At 46.0% G+C, this 18,275-nt stretch overlaps 1 long non-coding RNA gene across 3 annotated transcripts in view; it reads right to left on the reverse strand.

Annotated features, from left to right (window-relative positions):
- LOC108499781 overlaps positions 1-18,275 on the reverse strand; it is a 227,722-nt gene that overhangs the window by 100,274 nt on the left and 109,173 nt on the right. For all 3 annotated transcript variants that reach the window (XR_001875652.1, XR_001875651.1, XR_001875650.1), the window contains exon 2: positions 287-498. This is a non-coding gene — a long non-coding RNA (uncharacterized LOC108499781). The remainder of the gene's footprint in view (positions 1-286; positions 499-18,275) is intronic.

Here is an 18,275-nt window from a genome sequence, read left to right on the forward strand (position 1 = left end):
TAACTACCAGGTCAATTCTACCATCAACTTTGCACACAGAGCTATGGAAGATGTCAGAATTTCACTCATGTTCTGGCTGTTATTTGCAGTAGCCAGTAATTCCTAATAACCCCTCAGAGCCATCCATGTCTAATCGTAAAAATGGATTCACAGTTAATGTGTAAAAAAAAATTAGGTTATTTCAAATAATCTTTTAAAACTGAAATACAGTCTCACAGACAAAATCCCAAATACTCAGACTAGCTAGAAGGAAACATTGAGAAGAGAGTATGTCTGAGCAGCTCACCTCCAAAACATGGGGATTTTCTTCATCAGCTGAACCCCAGCACAGTCTCCACTTTACAAACAGAAGAGTTGAGCATCACACAGCAACCGGAGGAAAATCAGCAATCCCTGGAGGAGCTGCCAGTCTGGTACTTGGGAGACCCAGGTTGCTCTTCCGCTTCTCATGCTGACATTCCCATTGCGTGCTCTCCACCAGCCACACAATCAGGGTTCCTGTTGAAGAGAAAAGGAAAAAATCCATGTCCTGCTGTCTGTCTTCCCTGGTAAGACAAACCCCTTGGAGCAGGTTGTCTTTTCCCCAGGGGCTCTGCCCATCCTGGATGGCCAGTCTCAGAACACAAGTGCTGATGAGCATCTACATATGTAGACAGAGACACAGAAGGAGACACCCCCTTGTACCCCCTCGACAAACATGTCTGTGTTTCCTTGGCAAGAACGAAACAGTATGAGGAGGAGTTTGGATATGTTAATAAAACACTGAAAGGAATCACAGCTGCTAAAACAACTTTTTGGAGATGCTGCTGATCTCAAGTCTCTTGATTTACACACATCCATGTTCCCGCTACCCTGGAGAGTAATCACAGATTTTGCTTAAAAGTCCTCAGTGAGTTTCATGTTGGTACAAGAACAATATATTTTGTACACGTTATTACAGGCATTTAACTTCAAAATCCTGGTCAAACAAATGCATTTAACCAGCCCTACAGCTTCAACAAGCCCCCCAAAGGCCAGAAAAGTCTGACACACAGCGAGGTGCTGTACCTCATTTTCCAGCCATTTCCAGGGCATCCCAAACCTCAGCTATCAGTCAGTGAGCCAGTCACTGCCAGAGCACACAAGAGGTCCCTGGGTCTGAGGAAACCATTGCTTTGTTAAAGCAGCTTGAACACACATTTTGGGCAGGATCATAACACCTTTTGGGGGACAACAAGGGAAATTTTGGGACAGGTTTTAGAGCCAGCATTAGGCAAATGTGCCTCTAATACATACACACACCTTTCAGTCAGCTTCTCTTCAGAAACTCAGAGGTCTGGGCTACTACAGTTTTATAGTGGCTTCAAACTGACTGAAGACTAACAAGGCTTTCCCCAGGGTGGGCACAGGGATCTACAGGCACACGTTGGCCAACAAAGACAGCACCAAGGTCTGGGAGCTGGGAACAGTTTCCCCCATTTACACAGCAAGCTCACTTACTGATTTTCATCTTTGGTAGCTCTTACTCAAGATTAGTGATTTCTGATCAGTCCCATCAGAGCAAACAAGATTACCTGAAGCCATGGGGAAAGGGAATGTAAGAGATGAGCATCAAGAGAATAGTAGCAAGACCGTAAGGATGGATAAAGGAAAAATGCCTTGTTGGGACAGATTTTCCATGGGATTGCAGCCATTGGAGCAGCACTGGACTCAGGAGAACAGCCCTGTTCACAAACCTTGAGGAAAAGTAAGGATGACTGTGAGCAAAGGGTTCATTTCCTCCGAAAACTTTTTGTTTTTAGGATTCATTACCATAGCAATGTGTCAGGCCGTCTCTCCAGGTTAATTTTTTTTATCCTTTCTCCTGGGAAATGATTCCTTATATCAACAATGCTCAAGGCCATGTCTCCACCTGGCAAGAATTCCCACAGCTTTCAGTGAAGCTACAACTGCCAGCAGCAGATTCGCTAAACCCACCCTTAAACTTCTCTTAACTTCCCCTGCTGCCTCTCACCTAAAGCCCCTTTGGGCTAGAGCTCCTCTTCCTTCAAAGTGGCTTGTCCCTTGAAAGTACATTCAACTTTTCCATGTTTCAGCAAGGAAAATTTAGCTGTTGTAGCTGCTCCTTCAATCCATTCCACTCACACACACACAGTCTGGTATGGAGCCTCCTCCTACACATTTTTGGACACTTATGTGAAGCAAGCAAAAACCTCAAGCCTGCTGAGGTGGGACTGGGTCTGGCACAGGATGTAGTCAAAGAAACCAGAGGATTAACAGCCATTAGGGAACCTCAGCCAGGCTTCAAACATAAAACCCAATACTTCCTGCGTAGCTGAGGAGCACATGCCTGAGGGACAGTGCCCCTTTATGTGCTCCCAGACACGCCGTGAGAGCTCGGGTCTCGAGAGTCCAATGAGCTTCATTCAGCAGGGGCAGAAAACAGACAAAGATGAAATCAAATATCATGACATTTTCTCAATGTTTCTAGTCAAACAGAAAATTAAACAGGCTCAGTTTTTATTCCCAGAATGTTAATTTATGCATGGCTTTGGGGAAAGCAGGCTCAGGCACACACAGAAGGTCAGGTTTAATGCTGTTATTAGCTGTCCCTTCCTTCCTCCTAGAAAGCCTCACAGAGCTACTTCCCAGTCAAAGGGGGAATATTTAATATAGGGAAGAGGTGGGTGAAGGGCTGGAGGCTTTAAAAAAAGAAAGCAGGGGCAGTTCAGATCTCTTGGTGGCAGGCAGACTAGCAGTGCACCAGATACTCCAAAATAATCTCATCTTCTGCCCATTCATGGAAAGGTTTCTGCATGAATAACAATGTTCTGGATACATATACTGGTGGGGTTTGGTTTGGTTATGACACAATGACACTGAAATCTGTTACTCAGTTCCCATGAAATATGCAGTGGGAGAGTTTACCCTCTTCACATACCACAGGATGAAGTAATTAATAAAACACTGATACTGAATCAAAGTTCCAATAAAACAAGCTAAAGGAGTAGATATATTCCTACATCGTGCTCATTAAAGCACTGTAAGGGAAAGCAGGAAAGGTGGCTTAAAGATAGCTCCTTACATTCCTGAGTACAACCATTTTCCTGGGCTTCTCAAAATCCGGTTTTGTGCCATATCTGTACATGGATGTGTATGTGGAGATCCCACACTCCCTTTAGGCCGTGGATCAAACCCCATGTTTCCATACAGTGCAGAACACAGCTGGCAATGTAAACTTAGCACTGGCTGCTCTGGCAATATGCACAGAGGAGAGCTGGGCTGGGCACAGGAAGGAGGGGGATTTGGGTGAAGTGCCAAATCATCCATCTTCACAGGAGCCAAACACCAGCTGCAGCTGTGGAAATGGATTCCCAAACCCACCAGCATCATTAGAGGCAGAGGGAAGCTCCTTCCCTGAAGTCACACTGCACAGAGTCTCTGACCACGGTGTCACCAGATTACAGTGGACAACAGCCCATGTGGAGGTTCCCTGCTCAGCTGTGGCATTTCTGAACCAATTCTGGAACATATTTCCGAGTTCTCTGGCAACTGAAGGAGCTGGAGAGGAAAAATGGGCTGACTGCAGATGAAATGCAAACCTGAAGCTCTTGCTGGAACGAGCACTCATTACATTCAAAGACTCACAAGAGAATTGAACGCTGTAATGATTTTTTACAAGTTCCAGTGAACAGATGCATTGTGAACCTCTCACAAAATCCCTCTCCTAAATTCATATTTACCAGCCCTTGGAAGTGTCTTTTTCCTTCAAGATCAAACATCCTGACTCCTTCCAACTAATTAAATGGATTTCCCTGGGAATAAATTGCAGTTGTCACCTAATCAGATGGTGCATTTTAATATGATGTTGGCTTTCCTGTGCTGAAGTATGTGAATTCCACAGTGTTTTGGTTAGACTATGGAACCTGCTAAAGACTCAAGTAGAGTTTGTTAACAAAAAATTTAACAGCTCACTGGAAAAATTTATGCCACTGATTCAAGCCCCCATTTAATTTATTAATTTTTTTGCTTCTTTCTTCATATTCTTACTGAGGTCTCCCTGTTTTTCTTTCTTTTGAGAAATCTGAAAACTTCGCACATCACCAACATTCCTTGTGTCATTTTGATACTGTCAAATGTTTGTGGCCATACCAAGAATCTTGGTGTCCCTCAGCTTTGGTTCCAGTCCTTTCCCAAATTAGATGTAAATTCTGAATAAAGGTTTCATCAACATGCCTAACAGCTCGTTTTTCCAGAATAACAGCAACAGAAAAAAAAATCCAAATAAAATGAGCAAAGAAGCAACGAAGATTTCTGAAGTTACTCACTGGCAAGGACTTAAATTTTCCTGATGTGTCCCAAAGCCATCAGCAGCATCAGTACTTTGTCACTACTGCAGGTGATGGAAAATGCAGCTCAAGTCAAGCCAGCTGGAGAAACTGGTGCACTTACTAAAAGACTATTCATTTACTTTTTTAAATCATGAATTGCTGGATCAGCACATTCCTAGTTTTCAGTGATTTTAGTAGCAATGGGACCAGGAGTAGAAGGGAACCATCAGAGAGGTGACAATCTGGACTGAAACAATCTGAGCCTTTTGGGATGGTGAGCTTTTTGGGAATAATCTCGAATATTCTTCCCTGGTGATATAACTATGAAGCAATCCCCCATCTGGTAACTCACATCACTTTCACCAAAATTTCACTTACGCCCCAATATCCTGTGTGACCGAGCCCTGAGATGCATCTGGCCACATTGCATTTGTTCCCCAGAGAAACTCAGAGGGATGCAGTTCCTTGCCAGGAGCTTTTTAGGGTATCGTAAACCAAGTGCCAACTTCTTACTCATAGTGTCACAATGTGAAAGCATTACCAAAGTCTTGCAGTACAAGTCATTAACACACTGAAGTCACTAAAGGTGACACTTGCAGTTCAGCTCCAGGTACCAACTCTGCAGAGCATTGCAACCAGTTTAAGTAGGAACATGTCTGAGTAGGAGCCATGCTTTCCAGGGATTTTGTGAAGAGATATACAAATTATATAAGCTTAAAAGTGAACATGAAGCAGAGGAGGATGAGGGCACACCAAGGGAAAGGAGACCCCACTGGAAGAACTCTGCTGAAGTTGCAAAGGCCACGAAACAGGTGGCTGTTTGCATGACCAAAGGTTCAACAACACAAAGGATATGCCTTCAGAAACCTTTTTAGAAGTGGACTTTTAAAAAAAGGGAGTAAATTGTCTCTCTCTCTTCCACTTAGATGCCTTTTCCCCCAGACCAACATGAACATAACATGGCCAAGCCTTCTAGCTCTCTGACAAAGAACCACAGTGGGTCAGCAGGGGCATAAACAGAACTCTCAAGTCCCTCTGTTACAGAAAAGCAGGGTAGTAAATTGTTCTCAAACAGGACAAACTTGGTGTGGTTTGTTTGGGGTTTTTTTAGGTTAAGTGGGGTTAATGTTTGGATGAGAAGCACATTCCAGTGTGATTTCACCACTGAAACGGAGCCATCTCTGGGGTGGAGTCCTGCAGCTGCTGGTGGTGCACATGTATTTTGCTCAGTGTATCCAAAGAACAACTGAGGATACATCACAGTTTGGGTAGGATGCTGAGTTCAAGCATTCTTGCACCAAGGAAAGTAAAGGACTTTTGCTCTCCCTGAGAACTGCTGTGTTTTTCAGCCTTATTAATTGGGAAAAAGAAGACATCTCCCTCATCAGAGAGACAGAAGGTTGATGGTACAGGGACAGAGGGACATCTCCCTGCAGAGACAATTTTTCCTGCCCCTCCTGTCCTTCACTCGCACACCTCTTCCCCAAGGACCACAAAGCACCACCTTGCTGGGTGCCAACCTGAGAGATCCTGACTGCACATGAGGAAGCCCTGAGGGACATCATCACGTGCTGATATTCACCTGGCAGCCACGAGTCAAGAGCGATGTCCTGGCCCTTCACATCCCCCCGGCCATGACGGAGCAGCCGAGAGCTGTACAGTGCTGTCGGTCACAGAGAGCAAGATGACAGCTATTGATTGCTCACATTTTTCCCCCAACCTCCCCTCTCCTTGTGCCTTGCCAGCTCACTTCACCCTTCCTCACAGCAGGCTGAAGCCACTTCACATCCTGCTGGCTTTATTTCAACTGTTTTGACACAACACAGTTTCTCCCGCTTCTAACCGTGCATTTCCTGGCATGATCCCCATTGGAAACCTCAAGTTCTGATAACACTCGATGACCTTTCCTTTATTATTTCCCACGACGCTCTTCGGTCCCTGAGAGGTTCTAAAATTGGGATTTGCCTTCCTGGAAAGCCAGACACTCGGGGTGAATGACTCAGGAGCCTTGGCATGTGGCTCCAACAGCCCAGGATACAAAGGCAGTACCTTCCCCCTCACGCAGTGGATCCAACAGTAGGAAGTATTATTTTTCAGGGCTGTGCACAGTGATTTCCTAGAAAAGCAACAAAAATGCCACATGTGTTTGTGTTTCCATGTGAATTCAGCACAAGGAAATCCACACAGGCCACATGCGGTTTAGAAATTGTAGGTGTTGTGAGCCTTGCGTCTGCATAATGTCTTGCCCTTGGTATGCAGTAAACATTCCACATCTTTAGGGGAAACTCCCACATAGCCAGCAGAAGGAGGGCTTTTAAAACCCCAGATCCCAACTTCAGCGCAAAGGCACGAGCAGACAATAAATTTTCCATCTGCGAAGGAAGCGTCCAATTTCACCCGATTATTTTGATACGCGGCTTTAACGAGGCGATTGTGCAAGAGCAATCACAGATGGACAAAAGGGGAAAAAAAAGAAAGAAAGAGGCTCAGCAACATGCGAACTCTGAAGAGAGAAGGATGCCTTAGCGTGAAGGCTCTGCCAACGACCAGGTCACACTGCAGAAGTCAACGGGGCCAGATTTCTACCCAGCGTTACAGCTCACAATCAGAGCCTTGTTCGGAAAGAAAAATCAGCTCTTATCTCACTACCATAAAAGCCAATATAACAGAGCACTCAGCTTGGAGCATGATACTGAGCAGTTGCTAAACCATATCCTCCATGCCAGAAGAAACCCTGTGGGTACTGACTCTGGGATAAATTTCTGCCTGTCACATGGGACCATGAGTGTCTTTGTTCCTCTGCAATACCCCTCTGAGATATTGAGGGTGGATGTCCCAACATTGGTTTTTCCCCCCCACTTTATATTTAATTTTAAGAAAACATTTCCTAAATAATGACTAAAAAGTCAGGTTGCTAATGCAGAATAAATCAATCTGAAACACAAAGGATGTCAGGAGTATTTGAACTGAAGCAAGAATGTCTCCACTGAATCAACCCAAATGTTCCCTTAGATTTTCTGCTGAAGAAAAATAAAAATTTTGATTCAAGCCTGAATCAAGATTGAAAATCTAACATCAGCACACAGCAGATGTACAGGCCAACACCTGAACAGCACACACCTCATTCCTTATTCATCCCATCGATTCCAAAAGGGCAGAACAGTTGTGGAGGCTCCAAAACCACTGGAGACCAGAAAGGTATCAGAGCTCCTCCAGCTTCCCCAAGTGTACAGACAACCCCGACATTTTGGGCCAGGGAGAGCAAGACACCACAGAAATTCCCACTGCAGTATTACTGGGGGGGAAGAAAAGCATGTGTGGTTCATAGAACCATTAAGGTTAGAAAAGACCTCCAAGATCATCCAGTCACCATTCAACACACCTTTGAGGGACGAGTCATGTGGGGAAACATTGTTTGAGGAATGATTAAAAATAAAAAAAAAAAAAAGAAAAAAAAGAAAGAGCCATGAGGTCATTTATATTGATTTCAGGCTGAACTTTGTAGATTAATTATGGAGGAAAAAATAGGTACTGACAGCTTGATGTTGACTTTTAAGCTGGTTATTAGAACAAAGCAAGCCAAGCGTGATCTTTAGAGGAAATAGTTTCTGATAGGGTCCTGGTGCTATGTTTCTTAGGTAACTGGACTCTGGCCAAACCATCTGGCTCTTCTGCATTTCATTCTAACAAAGAGGACTTCACAAAGCCTGGAAGAAAACACTGTACACAAGAAATGTAAGAATCACGCTCAGGAGTGTGCCATTCAGGGAGATATTTGATACATTTTAGAAGGATTTAGAGGGAAGAAGGTAGGGAAATTAAAAACAAATACTGAAAAAACTGCTTATACCGGAGGAAAAAGCAGGACAGTCCCTGCATTGTGATGCTGTGAGGGTTTGCATTATTTGATCCTATGGAGGAAACAAGCACCTTACTATGGAAAGAGAAAGCCTCTTTCTCCTGGGGCAGAGGAGAACAGCAGACTCAGGGTCACAGTTCCTGAAACAGCACTTTGGCTCAGTTTTGAAGAAACCAAACCAGAGGGCACCTTGCCTGCCTTCTTTCCACCAAAACTAATGAACAGCCATTTAAACTTGAACACAATTATGGTTTCCTCTGATGCAGACACCGAAGAAAAGCATCCCCAACCCAAACCACAGCCTGCTTATCTCCAACCTGTTCAGCATCAGGGAGACACACAGGTTTTCCTCAAAGTCCCCACACTTCAGTCCACTTAACCCACTGCCTGTCATCTTGGCAGCTAAAGCAAAACTGGATTCATAGGGATGTCCATTGTGGGGAACAAGAATGTAACTCTGTCCTCATTTACTCATTTTTAGCAGCGTCAGCACATGCAGAACTCCAAGTCTTATATGACAAACCTGTGCCGAACTGACAACCACAGAATATTTGGCAGGGAAGAGGGATAATTAGGATTCTAAGCAGATGCTCCTAAACTGCTCTCCAAGGCAGGTGGGAGCTTACTGACAAATTCCTTGAGTTCATATGGGTGTCAGAGAAGTTTCTCCCTGTCTCAGGCCAGCCAAGTGCTCTGTCACGTCCTGCACAGCAAAGTAACAGAGTGTCTCCCCTCTTCATCAGCCAGGCAGAGGATCAAAGAAAGACAGGACGCAGCAAAGAGAGGCTGACCTTTGCCAGCTCTTAGGCATCCTGTGATATCTCATTTCTCTGTCAAGGCTCATCTGTTTTCATTCAGGTTCCTACCTGTGCTGGATTTGTGGCAGATGTTCCCATGCAGACAACACCCTTGGCTTGTTGAAGTGACCCATTGTGCAAGGACAGAGTGTCTGCTCCCAACAGGACAGGCAAGAGCCTGCAGGACAAAGTCTGGGTGTTCCAAAGGAGCCACAGGATTTGTCCTGCAGATGAAGGAGTAAAGCCTCTCTGGGCCACAGTCCAGGAGAGTTAGTGATCTCCCAGCTGTGTATATGTGTATGCAAATTTAAACACTTTTAACACTGTGAAATAGGCACCTTTTGTGCCTAATAGTTATTCTTGGAGCTTCCCGTTTTCATTGTCTCAGGAATCTTTTACTGAACTGAGCACTTACAGTGTTATGCCAACGAGTTGAGTTAAATAAACAGCTCTGACCCCATCCTCAAGCTTCCCTTTGCTTTTTCTCCTCTTCCAGCCTCCCAGCAACACCAGGGATTACCCTCTGCTCCCGGCTGTTCGGGCAGATAGACAAAGTACCCTGCCAGCATCCAGCACCCTCCACGTGAGCAAGAATGTTAAACTGCTGTATCCAAAAGGAACGACAGAGCACATTATCACAGTTAAAGCCAACGAGCACTTAGCCATGGGCTGTGCTCCTCCAGTGCCTTGGGCAGCTCTGTGCCACCACTGCCCAGGGAGGGCCACAGAAACACCCGTCACCACCTCTCCTCTTTTCCATGTCCCAGCTCCCCACTTCATTTTGATCTCAGCAAAACTGCTCCTTTGCTGCTCACTTGCATTGTGAACTCTGCAAGGGTCTGCAAGGAACTGAATTTCTTCCACTTCACCTGGAGTGAGGGTAAAAACGAAAGGCAAAACTTTTTGCCTTATCCAGGAGCTTTTTCTCTGGATGAGTGGTCTCAAAGGTGCTGACAGTAAGTGAATCAACTTTTCACTTTGCGCTTTTTCAGCTTTGGCTCTCCTAAAACCATCTTTTCCCTCAAATGAAAATGTGCATGAACATTTTCTTTGGTCTTAATATAAACGACTGACATACAGAGTGAACCAATTTAATGGATATTTAGTGCCAAAAGGAGCTGGTCCCCTCACTCATGATCCCCTATTTATCCTCTCTGCCATGTCTCTGATGCTCAGCAGACTCTGCACCGAACCCCAAATACAGCAAACCTGCTTCTCACAGGTTATCAAGGTGCATCTTTCCAGCACAAGGTCTGCCAAGAGCCAGGACCTGTGCCAGGGAGGCAATGGGAAGACACAGCTGGAAGCAGGGAGAAGATAAAACAGTTCTCTGCTGCCAGGAGGAAGAAACCATCTTAACTGTGGCTTCTATAATTCACCCTCTTGACTCTGGCTACCAAGATGTGACTGAAGTAAAGCAGAAGACAGTGAACAGGGTTGGAACCCATGCACCTCCTGACTATATGGTACAGCAATTCTACTCCCCTTTGAAACCTAACTTTGCTCCCCCCCACCAAATTTCTCTGAGAAACGGGGCGAGACATTGCATTTCATATTTTCTGTCCTCTCTCCCCTCCTGCTGCTAATGATTTGATGGCAGAAATTTTCAAAAGCACCCAGGAAATGTATTTGCCTGATTTCTAATGGGAATAAAGTATCAAAAGCCCCTTTGGCTGCATCACCATAACAGCCCATATATGCAGCCTGCCATAAAGAAATAACAGCTATTTACTGAGTGATATAAAGATTAGTTTAATGCTATAAATACTTCCAAACATTGTTGAAGCATTAACTAATCCACTCTCACAGCAGCTCCTTGTGGCAAATAGACCATTCTTTCTATGTTGAAGGGGGGTTAGAGCAGAGATTTCTTTATATGTGCAGCAGCATCTCCTGACAGTGGCTCTGAAACTATCAGTGCTATCAGAGACCCACTTTGGGGAAGGACCAGGTTCTGGTGTGAGGGCTCATATAAACACACCTCAACTGGATACTCCTTAAGGAGGGTATGGGGACTTTTTCACATAGATCCAGACAGTTACTTTCCACTGAGAGGAAGCAGCCATTTAATCACAGTCAATTTTTCTGAAACAATCATAATTTTGCTCTTTTTCACTGGACGGCTGTGATTAAAAGATGAGAGGGACCAATATCAGAAAACAGGCCCTTGAATTCAGCCAAAATATAAGATACAGTAATTGATAGTAAAAAATTGCTTTCTACAGATACTTCAGACTGCCTTTCACAATTATTTTGGTCTATGGTGGTTTAATCACCCTGAAACTACTCTGGTGACCTGCTTTGGAAGAGGTAGGTTTAAGTACCAGTGTAATACATCTTCACTTGTTTATCCTTAGATTTTAGGAAACAACTACCTATAGAAACAACCTATTTTTTTATCTGGAAAGTCAGAAAAAAAGGTTATAAACCTAAAAAAGGTTCCACCCAACCAAACATTATATATATCTCAAAAAAAAAAAATACATAAAGACACCTATAAGGCTCAAAGGGCAAAGCATCCTGCTGCTGTAAATCAGTTGGGACCAGTTTCTCCCTTTCCAGCTGGCTACACATCTTCTGGGCATCCTGGTATCCAAGGGCAGCTGCCTCTTTGCTTGGAAGCAAGACCTGCCATGCACACATCAGCAAACTGCCCACTTCTTGGAGGATGACCCCCAAAACCTCTGCTGTGGAAGACTTGTTCAAGGCAAGAAAGGAAAAGCTGGTGGAAAGGGGGATGAGGAAGCAGTGAAGGAAGCTGTCTGTTAGCAGCACACCCTGTAGGCAGCAAAGGGTCACTCACTTTGTACCTTCTGTTTGGCCTCCAGATTAGAAACCCAGAGGCCTGGCTTCCCTTAGAATAAAGCTCCCACTCATCTTTTGGAAAACTATCTCCAGATCCTTTCATGTGCCACAGTGAATCCCATCACGTGTGGTGAGGGTTCTGCCTGCACATCAGGAGAAGGTGGCTCTCACCACACCTGGGACTGTCAGGCATTTGCAAACCCCCTGTGTGAGAGGCTGCAAACTGAGCAAGAGCTCAGCAAATGGAGCCAGGCTGGAAGAGGCTTGAGGCTGAGGGATACCTGTGGCTCTCTGGGACATCTGGCCCTCAGGGGTGCCTGTTCCTCCCAGCCTTGAGAAGGAAGCACAAGAAAAGCACACCAGGAAAGACTGCATGAGAAGTAAAAGCAGCCCTGGGGACAGTCCCCTGTTGGGTTTACCCTTGGCTAAATAAGATTCATTTTCAATCATAATGGGAGAGGTGAACCCTTCTGGGGCACTCTGTCCCTCCTGGGCCTGCTCCCCATGGTCCTACCAGGACACAGCCCCCAGGTCCTGGCAGCAGGACACAGCACTGAGCCATTTCACTTTGGTTCCCTACTTACAAACCAGCAAGGGACGCAGTTTCCCTCCCCAGCAGGGATTTGGATAAGCCATATCGAACTTCGCTTCTTAAAATTAAAGGTGACAAACACTGCTACGCTGCACACCCCAGGGTAAACATCTGCCCACACACATCATCCCTCTAATATTTCTCATTTTAGACCCAAATCTACTTGCGTTTATCACAAGTTGCCACTCTCTCCCTCTCCTTGTGAAAATTACAGGCAGGAGATAAAACTAACTCCGGGCTGAGGTTGTGCTGAATGCTGCTCCCATGCAGGGTAGAGGAGATTCCCACTGCTGGGAACATCTGTTATTTTGGATTAGCTACAGAAATATCTCTAATTCTTTCTGCACTGGTCACATCAGACCAAGGTAAAGGCAGGGGTTCTGCAGAGAGCAAGGCAGGGTGGGAAGCACCTTGCCAGTCCAGCTAGCAGGACACTGGTGTTGTTAGCAGGTGAGAGCCTGCTTATTCTTTGCTCTTCTCTCTCTGAGATGGGAATCTGGTGCTAAGCTCAGCCAAGTGGCAGCAAAGAAGCATCAAAGTCCTGGAGAGAACCATCTGCTGCACTCCAACAGGAGCAAGTGACATCCCCTGGACAGGCTCAGCTGCGCTGGGCAGAGGTGGGAAGAGGCCAGTGCAGTTCTGGACCTTTTCTCAGCTCGCTCAGTTATTCCTCTGAGCTCAGACCAAGGTCATGGTCATGGACAAGGCTTTCAGCCCCCTGCTTTTCTTGGGAGCCCTTGTTGTGTAACACAAGTCCCACCACTGCACAATAACCCTGTACAGTTACACTGTCTGCTCCTCTACCTGCCCAGCTCTGCACCCAGCTGTCCACACTGGGTTACCAAGCAGCAGGATGTCCACCTCTGAGGGAATACAGGAACATGGACTACCTTTGTCCTGGTGGGGGCTGTCAACCACCCAGGTCCCACAGGCTGCTGGGAGCACCCCCACTGAACCATCCCCAGAACCTGCTGTGGATCTGCCAGCAAAGACAGATATGAAAAAACATCTCTGACTTTAAACAAACCCACAATTCAACAAACGCACTGAAATACTTTTGTTAAACACTGAATGGGGGGAAAGGAAAAAAAATGCTTTGAAATTCCTATTTTGACATTTTTAAAGTAATGAGTCACCAGGAATACTTTGGGGTATTTATAAAAATCTTTGTTTAAACACAGGTTATAATTAGAGTTAAGGTGTTTATTTAAAATGAGGATTGAGAGGGTTGGGATCTGCAATTTCTGATTTGGTTGTTGCTGTAGAGGGGCTTTGGGGGGAAATTTTGAGTTTGTATCCAGGTTCATGAAAAAGAGAGAGAGGGAAAAAAGACACTGACTTAATTATTTTCCACAGGCCCAAACCACTAACCCTGAGCATCTCTCCTCACCACCTCCATTGCTTATATTTCCCCATCCAAACCACCGTGTATCAAGCAAGCTTATGTCCACAGTCAGCTAATTAAGGTTACAGAGGCCTAGGTTTAAGGAGAGGGGAAAAAAACCCTACACTAAAGGTTGCAAACAATGAAACCCCAATGGGAACAGAGTCTGGAAAATTCACTCTCACACTGGCCAAGAGCTGTCCCCTTGTGCAAACTTTCTGGAGCAGACGAGGCACGTGGTGGAGACAAAGGCAAGAAATCGGGTCTCTGTTTGAGGGATGGGACAAACAGCTAATACAGGACTCCAGGCAGGTACATCTGCTCCAAACACAACCAGATCTACCAGTCTCAGACCAGCGTGTTCTGAAATCAAAGCCCATCTGTCTGCAGAAAGAACCATGTTATCTGTGAGGAGTCGAACGCCAGAGCTCACTGATGCTCCCGGGGGATAGCCGAGGGATACAGCTTTGGCACTTATCTTGTCACTTCCATGTGGAAATTATAAATCCAGTTGGTTGGATTTACGTCTGCCACCTGGCTCTCTGGAGGTGAAGGGGTGGGATCTTGTCAGGAATATCAGCTGGGAACGCAGATTTAGCTCCAGAGGAGTGAGCAAGCAAGCATTTGGGCTGTGCTGCCTCTGGGCTTGGAGCAGTTTCAACCAGCCCTCCAAAAGCAGTAGGAAGTGTCAGAGTCCAGCCCAGTGGAGAACACAAACATTTGAGTAAAGCAATCCCAGGAATTGAGGCAAAAGGACGGCAGGGCTGGTATTAGAGCAGGGCAGGAAACAATGTTATCATCCAAGGAGAATGTGGTATTTTGCAATGTTTTCTTGTCCAAGATCAGCGCAAAAAGTCTTAGTAAGAGCTTTTGGCAAACCAAGTTTAAAAAAAAAAAACAAACCTCAAGATATTATTTTAAGCATTCAATCTGTACAGCCCTCTCTTCCTAATTTGCTCTTGAATTTAAAGGAGAGAAGAACCATTTTAACTCATAATTTGTCAGTTTTCTCAGCGCTACACAATACAAACAAACAAACAAATTTAAAAAAAAAAATAAAATCAGTCCTGACTCTTANTCTTACAGGCATCTCCCTGCCCAGGGTATCACCTGCATCCATTGGAGTCTGCTTTTCCTGGCCAGGGATAATAATTCTGCACCCACCTCAGGGCAGAGTGCATCCTTTCCTTCCCTTCCCTCTGCTCAGCAAAGGGAATAACTGGTTAGAAAACCACCCATGAAAAACAAGCAGGAACCACAGGCTTTTGGCTAGAATGAAGCCAGGCAAGCCATATCTGTAACACAGCTGGAAATTACTCCAGAGCTGCACATCTGCAGATTTACTGTTGCACCCTAATCCAGAACCCCCCCAGCTATTGTGATTAAGTGCCTATGGGACCTGCCAAGGAATGTAATAAATTCATGGACAAAAAAAGCAAAATACAGTATCTGGAACCGAAAAGCCTCATGGAGGTCCTGAGTTACAATGTTATACCCTGATATTAAAGAAATCCTTTTCCCTTACCTGTTTCTAGCCCCACATTTCTGCCCAGTTCTGTGACAATCTTCAAACAAAAGTCACGACACTCGTATGATTTCCCTACCCTTCCCACCTCTGCTAACTGACTCAGCTTGCGCCTGGTTGTAGCTCTGGATCATTATTTCTCAGTGTGAAGCCACATACATTTTGATTTAGACAACACAAAGACAAACTGGAAGCATCCTGTGTTTCTCTAACAAAGCGAGGTAACCCTCCTACACTGCACTAAGGAAAACACAATAAATGTTGAACTCAAATCTGTGGGGTTTTTCCTCTCACATATAGCAGACCCTTCACCTTCCCAAGGAAGGGGCAACATTGCCCTCAACAGCAACTCAAACTTTTATCAGACAAGAAACTCCAGGGGCTGGTGGTGCAAGACCCTCACAGGGATATTAACTCCATCACTTCAGGGACAGAGCAGCCCTTTCCATAGGTTGTAACCAGCAATACCAAAAGAGCAAACAACAGGGAGTTATGGTTGCACCATGGAGGCAGGTTTGTACCTCAGCTGGCAGGAGGGGCTAAGGCAGAAGCTGGAGCTGCCAAGCCTGGGAGATTCCTCAGTGGCCGAGATGTGGACTGGCATTATTGAGTGATGATTGTGACAGAGCTGCCACGGTGAGGTGGAGCAGGGACAGCTGCTCAGAGGAGGCAAGTGAGGATGGCAGGAGCTCAGGAAAGAAGTAGTTCTGAACTGAGTCAGACCAGATAACTTAAAGAAAGCATTTTTGAGAGGCACTCACAAACACCCCTTTTTAAGAAGAGGAAAAAAAATAAACAGAGTTGAATCCTACGCAGCAATAAATCCCTCAGTGACTGGCTAACCCTCTGTGCAGACAGGCAGACTGACAGACAACAGCAGAGAGATAACCTGAGATCAAGGAGAGCTCTCACTGTCCAGGGAACCAGCTCTGCACCAGCCAAAATTCATGCTCTCCATTCAAGCCCCAGGCCTGGGGCTCTTACCACAGTGACTTCTCCAGAAAGAAAACAAATTTCTCTGCTTTACAGCCACAGAAACAAACCCCAAACCTATTCACCCTAAAGATTAGTCACAATAGGAAAATTAGATTAAAAGCTGTTGGCTGCTGAGGGCCCCAGCTCAGGGCTGCTGGGTCCCTGTGAGCTGCAGCAGTTGGAACAGAAATCAGAAGAGCACATTGGCCCCAAAAATGCATTTACTCTTTCTTGCACATAGTCCAGAATCTGCAAAATCAGTGCAAAGCTGCAAAATGGCTGTTCTCACCCCACCCCTGCTCCAGCAGACCTGCAAGCAGGCCGAAAGATGTACTGGCATCAGCATAATGGGAAGGGATACAGGTCTTCAAGGGCTGTGAAAACCTGCTGCAGCTAAAATCCAGCCCACACTGACACACGGTGCTGCATCAGGGCTCCTGACATTCTCTCCACCAGCCACGCTGCCAGGGTAGCCTTTTCCAAACGAGATTTCCACCCTATCCATTTCGATAACACAGCCTGTACCCTTGGGAAGAAGGGGGAAAATGAAAAGCAGGAAGATCAAAGCTCTGCAAGTCCATAATATTTTATTAGTTCCTTCCATCTGTCACGCACCAATGACTCCTCGGGAAATAAGCCCCCTCTGGAGAACCGCTACCTTTTCCGTCCTGACTCGGGCTTGTGAGCAGCCGCTATTGTGAGCCTTTATTGGTTATTTGTTCCGTCTGAACGAGTTTCGGCTCCTCATTCACAAACCAGCCTCTGCTCCTTGAATCGGAGGGAGGGCGCGGAAGGGGGAGGGAGGGAAGGAGGGAGGGAGAGAGGGAGGAGGATCTTGCTGCGCTTCTGTTATCTCTTTCACGCTCCGCTCGGGTGCTTTCTGCATCAATGGAGACCTCGGGAATCCTCGGGCTTTGTTCTCTTGTGCACGCGGGGGCTTTTCCTGCTAAAATAGCAGGTAGCAGCACTAACCCCGAGCACATACAATCACCCGAATCCATCTGCCGGGGCGAGAGAAAGACGCGACATGCTGCTTCTGGAGAAAGAAAAGCACTTTGGGGGAGCAGGGAGAGAGGAGGGGAAGGAACCAGATTTCCTGAACACCTCTGAATAAGGCGGAGCAGAGGGGGATTTTTATAATGGAGAAAACTGCCTTGTTCCAGTATTATCAGGATGCAAATGGAGGAATTTGAAAGGCTGATTGCACAGTCTGTTGGTGGGTAAACTCCATAAGATGCTGTGCTATGGAAACGGAAGGGCTCCCACACCCATTCATGGCCCTTCCCACTCTAAAGGCACTGCAGGCAAGCACTGTCCTGCTTTGTCCAGAGCTGTGAGGTCCCTTCACAAGCACATGATGGGAATAGACTTCCATCACCCTGACTTTTACCATCAATTAAGGATGCCCTAAATGCAGGCATCTTAAAGTGTTCAAGCCCCCGATCCCACTCAACAAAATCAACTCAAGCATTCAAAAATCGCTTTCAACTCCTGGTTTTGGGAGGGTTTGACCTTGTTTCAGTGAAATCAAGCTCCTTGACTGAACACAGGCTCAAGCAAATCAATAACCTTTTGTACTGAAGGCTCTCAGGACACCAGGCCCCAGCCAGGTCAGCCTGCCCTGGGCACACATCCCACAGTTACACGGGTGGGTACATGCAGACACGTTGCTCCCATCTGTGATTTTCCTACGTGGCTCTTTTGGTGTAGCTGCAGCTCCTCAGTGAATGATAAGCCTGCTCCTTTCTTCATCAGGGCTTTTGTTAGTGCACTGCTGGTGGCTTTGCCTGAACGGTACCCACTGTGCTCAGCACCACGCTGGGTAACGGTTGGCTCCGAAAAGGAAATTGCTCCTGCTCCTTCACCCTGGAGAAAGCTGCCTGCACTCATCAGCTGCTGCTTTCCTCTGACCCACAGCTCCCTCTTACCCTGCTCCATCTGTCTGTAGTTCGGGGTTTGCACTTCATCCGGCCTGGAATTGCCTTTGACAGCCACTACAGACGTTCAGATGTGGTATTGGCTGGTATT

The sequence above is a fragment of the Lepidothrix coronata genome, unplaced genomic scaffold (genome assembly GCF_001604755.1).
Source record: "Lepidothrix coronata isolate B3197 unplaced genomic scaffold, Lepidothrix_coronata-1.0 Scaffold78, whole genome shotgun sequence".
Classification (NCBI taxonomy): Eukaryota; Metazoa; Chordata; class Aves; order Passeriformes; family Pipridae; genus Lepidothrix; species Lepidothrix coronata.